Genomic DNA, 6,000 nt, shown 5'->3' with positions numbered 1-6,000 from the left:
ATTATGGTTAAAAATAAATGTAATGTGGTGGGGCAGGTTTTTTTAATATGTTTTTTAAATTTAATTTAATTATATTTTTGTATGTTTTAAAACTCTCACGCCTGTAAAAGTAGGCTATGCGCCTGTTTTTATCAGGCGTAATAGTTTTGAGGACATTTGCTGGGCAAGATATGGGTAAGTACCACAATCTTGCCCGCGCGAATGTTCTCACTCCTGAGATGCGGATCATCTGTCAAGCTCCAGCTTGACAGATCGGAAAAGCCGGTTTTCAGCGCATGCACATTGTGTGCTGAAAATTGACTTTTCCGATGACTTCCCAGATCCGTAGAAACTTTGTACGGACCCGGGGAGGCTGGGATTTCAGGGCCAATAACTCAGAAGATCAAGATGTAGAATCAGCTTGGGTGGAGATAAGAAATAATAGAGAAAGAAGTCACTGGTGTGAGTAGTCTATAGGCCCTCCAACAGTAGCTACACGGTAGGACAGAGTATAAATCAAGAAATAATGGAGGCTTGTAAGAAAGGTATGGTAATAATCATGGGCGATTATAATCTTCATATTGATTGGACAAATCAAATTGCAAAGGTATCCTTGAGGAAGAGTTCATAGAGTGTATTTGGGTTAGTTTCACCTTGCAACCATGTCTCTGTAATGGCTATCAAATCATACCCATTTATTTCTATTTGTGCCATCAACTCATCAATCTTATTACGAATGCTGCGTGCATTTAAATAAAGAGCTTTTAATTTTGTCATTTTAATATAATCAGCATATATGTCTCATCTCTCTACTTACATTGACACATTCACTGAGAAACTCTCCTTATTTCTCTCCTGATGTGAACGATGGTTATGCAAATGCTGAGCCTCTCAAATTGCACCATTTAGCAATCTAAAACCTTAAATATTGAAGTGAGAGCCAGGGAAGAACAATAATCTTGATCCCACCACTATGTACATTATATTGCATGCACATTCCAATAAACTACAACAGAAAATCAGAACTGTGAACATGTAGCTAGCACACTCTGCTCAGCAAGATTGTCACAGATCGAAAACCCATTTAAACATATGGAGCAGTGTTTGTATCATTGTCGATTGGTGTAAGGAAAGAGTTAATCAGACGGTCCTGAGGTCTGTTAGCATTATACTCCTATTGATTTCTCATTATATTGTAGCAATAGTAACCTTTAGCTTTTGCCTGTTAAGTGAGGAAATTTAAGTCAATTTAGATTCAGTTGTGACAGAGCTGTTGGATTGAGACTTATCTTTAAAATAATGGTCAGTTTATACAATAAACTTCATCTAAAGACAGAACAGTGCATATATTTCAGAGTGCTTAAATAAGTGGGTAACAATGTAATTCTGCATAAGGAAACACATCCTTTATTTGAAGCAGGAGATTAGTACAGAATTAGAACTTTCACTTGGTAAAATAGAAACAACAGTGGAACTGTTGATTACAATGTAGGGGAGTTGTACTGGTCTACAGAAATCAAACTCATTAAAACTTCACTGATCAGAGATAATTGAAGAGGCTCATTAACAGTCACTTTATATCTCGTTGTAGAAACATGTAGTTTGTTATGTAGAAGGAATAAGGAGAAAAGGTATAAAAAGGTACTTGGGTTTCGAACATCTGCAGTCTGTGTACTGGAACTGTATCACCTTTGCGTCCCCAACTAAACTCACAAGATTCTGTTGTATCGGCTGTAAGTGTATGTTTAATTACTGTTTATTTAATAATTCTCCCTGACCTGTGTGAGAACAGCACCGCAGGTCGGGGCTATACATAGAGCTGGAGCGCGGGCCCTGGAACATCATGGGCCGCCCCGACCTGTGTGAGAACACCACCGCAGGTTCGGGCTATACATAGAGCTGGAGCGCGGGCCCTGGAACATCATGGGCCGCCCCGACCTGTGTGAGAACAGCACCGCAGGTTCGGGCTATAAATAGAGCTGGAGCGCCGGGCCCTGGAACATCATGGGCCGCTCTGACCTGTGTGAGAACACTACCGCAGGTTCGGGCTATAAATAGAGCTGGAGCGCCGGGCCCTGGAACATCATGGGCCGCTCTGACCTGTGTGAGAACACTACCGCAGGTTCGGGCTATACATAGAGCTGGAGTGCCGGGCCCTGGAACATCATGGGCCGCTCTGACCTGTGTGAGAACAGCACCGCAGGTTCGGGCTATACATAAAGCTGGAGCGCGGGCCCTGGAACATCATGGGCCGCCCCGACCTGTGTGAGAACAGCACCGCAGGTTCGGGCTATACATAGAGCTGGAGCGCGGGCCCTGGAACATCATGGGCCGCTCTGACCTGTGTGAGAACACCACCACAGGTTCGGGCTATACATAGAGCTGGAGCGCCGGGCCCTGGAACATCGTGGCAGAGGTGCAGCGAATGAGGATAGGGGGCCCAGAAGAGCTGAGGGCCGAGGAGTAGCACGGACCTTCCCACACTGCAGTATGTGTGCGCACTAGGTCCGTGCAGCAGAGCAGGTCTCCAGTCGTCCTGGTTCATCCTTGTCACTGGATAAAGGCCGAGCTCTGTCAAGCCCGTGTGGTGGCTGATGTGCAACGGTCACCACACGTTAAAAAAATCCACACACAGGCATCTTCCACCCCCTCAACTGGAGTTCAGGACTGGAACATCAGGTCCTTCATTGAAATATCTGTGAACTCTCATGGAAGCAAGTCATCCTCGTTTGAGGCACCGCCTATGATTTTACCTACAGATGTGGAAGGAGTTGAAAGTAGAAATGATTTGATTATTTTGATTAGTCAGATAGTCTTATTAAGTAGAATACCAGTAGCAAATCCTACATCAGATGTACTAGAAACAAGTCCAAGAGAAAGTCAGAATTTAAGTCTGAGTCCGAGTCAGGCAGACAAACAGTCTGAAGTTATAGTGAGTTCAAATGTAGATCAAGTGTTGCCCTTAAAGAAAAACTCTCTTCAGGTTCAGCTTAGAACGAGTCTAAGTTCGACACCATGTTTGGAAAGTTCTGTTCGAAAGCGAAGGTATCCTCTTTGAAAAAGAAAATCAGTGGTTAAGTTTGATTTATAAAAATGGCAAAATAAGTCCCTATCTTTTGCAAGTTATGTATGATGATTATTTTGTTATGATTGCTTGTTCATTAAGGACAGAGAAGTGTTATTATAGAGCTCCCCCTAACGGACTACTGCTCCACCTAGTGGACAACTGTGATAATACAACTACTGCTATAAATAATAAAAGGATCATGTGACAAGGTCACATGACAAGTTGCTGTAGAGCCAACTTGTATATGTGTGTGTTTGTGATGTCATGAAGAATATATCACACTCAGTACTGCTCCTCCAACAGTGCAGCACTCCCTCAGTACTGCCCCTTCGACAGTACAGCAGTCCCTCAGTACTGCCCCTTTGACAGTGTGGCACTCCCTCAGTACTGCCACGCCAACAGTGAGGCGTTCCCTCAGTACTGCCCTTCCGACAGTGCCGTGCTCCCTCAGTACTGTCCCTCCGACAGTACAGTGCTCCCTCAGTACTGCCCCTCTGACAGTACAGCGCTCCCTCAGTACTGCCCTTCCGACAGTGTGGTGCTCCCTCAGTACTTGCACTGGAAGTGTCAGCCTGAATTTTTGTGTTCATGTCTCGGGAATGAGGACTTGATTATTTTATCAAACAACACTTCTTGACAAAATCCTCTTCTTAACTTGGCTATGATAGATTGGGAAGATTCATTAAAAGGCATGATGGTGGATAAACAATGGCTAATATTTAAAGAACAAATGCATGAATTGCAACAGTTATACATTCTTTTCTGGCGTAAAAACACAAAAGGAAAAGTGGCCCAACCATGGCTAAGAAAAGAAATTAAGGATAGTATTAGATCCAAAGAGGAGTCATACAAAGTTGCCAGAAAAAGTAGCAAGCCTGAGGATTGGGAACAGTTTAGAATTCAGCAAAAAAGGACTAACAGAATGTTTAAGAGGAGAAAAATAGAGTATGAGAGTAAACTTGCAAGGAACATAAAAACTGACTGCAAACGCTTCTATAAGTATGTAAAAAGAAAAAGATTAGTGAAGACAAATGTAGGTCCTTTACAGACAGAAACGGGAGAATTTATAATGGGGAACAAGGAAATAGCAGAACAATTAAATAAATACTTCGGTTCTGTCTTCACAGAAGAGGACACAATAATGTCCCAGAAATGCTAGGGAACCAAGGGTCTAATGAGCAAGAGGAATCAAATGAAATGATTATTAGTAAGAAAATAGTGTTGGAGAAACTAATGGGACTGAAGGTAAATAAATCTCCAGGGCCTGATGATCTGCATCCCAGAGTACTAAAAGAGGTAGCCATGGAAATAGTGGATGCATTGGTTGTCATCTTCCAAAATTCTATAGATTATGGAACAGTTCCTGCAGAGGGTGGCAAATGTAACCCCACTATTTAAAAAAGGAGGGAGAAAGAAAACGGGGAGCTACAGACTAACATCAGTAGTAGGGAAAATGTTAGAGTCTATTATAAAGGATGTGATAACGGGACACTTAGATAATATCAACGGGATTAGACAAAGTCAACATGGATTTATGAAAGGAAAATCATGTTTGACAAACCTACTGGAGTTTTTTTGAGGATGTAACTGATAGAATAGATAAGGGAGAACCAGTGGACGTAATGTATTTGGATTTTCAGAAGGCCTTTGATAAAGTCCTTCATGAGAGTGTGCAAAATTAAAGCACTTAGGATTGGGGGTAATGTACTGGCATGGGTAACTGACAGGAAACAGAGTAGGAATAAACGGGTCTTTTTCGGGGTGAGGGGCAGTGACTAGTGGGGTACCACAGGGATCAGTGCTTGGGCCCCAGCTATTCACAATATATATAAATGATTTGGATGAGGGAACCAAATGTAATATTTCCAAGTTTGCTGACGACACAAAACTAGGTGGGATTGTGAGTTGTGAGGAGAATGTGAGGAGGATGCAAAGACTCTGCAAGGTGATTTAGATAGGTTGAGTGAGTGGGCAAACATATGGATAAATGTGAAGTTATCCACTTTGATAGGAAAAACATAAAGGCAAAGTATTATTTAAATGGTGATAGCTTGGGAAATGTCGATGTACAGAGGGACCTGGGTGTCCTTGTACACCAGTCATTGAAAGCAAACATGCAGCAAGCAGTTAGGAACGCAAATGGTATGTTGGCCTTCATTGCAAGAGGATTTGAGTACAGGAGCAAGGATGTCTTCCTATAGTTATACAGGGCCTTGGTGAGACCACACCTGGAGTATTATGTGCAGTTTTGGTCTCCTTACCTAAGAAAGGATATACTTGCCATAGAAGGAGTGCAGCGAAGGTTCACCAGACTGATTCCTGGGATGACAGGACTGTCATATGAGGAGGGATTGGGTCGACTAGGCCTGTATTCAATAGAGTTTAGAAAAATGAGAAGGAATCTCATTGAAACGTATAAAATTCTGACTGGGTTGGACAGACTTGATCCTGGGAGGATGTTTCCCTTGGCTGGGAAGTCTAGAACAAGGGGTCACAGTCTCAGGATACAGGGTAGGAAATTTAGGACTGAGATGAGGAGAAATTTCTTCACTCAGAGGGTGGTGAACCTGTGGAATTCTCTACCATAGAAGGCTGTGGAGGCCTGAATATATTTAAGAGGGAGATAGATAGATTTCTAGAAACAAGAGGCATCAAGGGGTATGGGGAAAAAGCGGGAATATGGTGTTGAGATAGAGGATCAGCCATGATCATATTGAATGGCGGTGCAGGCTCGAGGGGCCGAATGGCCTACTACTGCTCCTATTTTCTATTATCTTAACGTACTTCAATCTCAACTATAGAAAGTCATTCCTACAGCAGCAGGAGAGCAGGAGAGGCCCAGGCTCCCTCCCCGGCCTAGAGCTGAGTTAGCCTGATCTCACACCCGGTGTGGGACTGAGCCACACACAGGCACAGAGCATGCTCCTTCTCGCGGCCTAATTAGCCAACATGGG

The sequence above is a fragment of the Pristiophorus japonicus genome, chromosome 6 (assembly GCF_044704955.1).
Source record: "Pristiophorus japonicus isolate sPriJap1 chromosome 6, sPriJap1.hap1, whole genome shotgun sequence".
Taxonomy (NCBI): Eukaryota; Metazoa; Chordata; class Chondrichthyes; family Pristiophoridae; genus Pristiophorus; species Pristiophorus japonicus.
Note: the sequence above shows the minus strand (reverse complement) of the source record.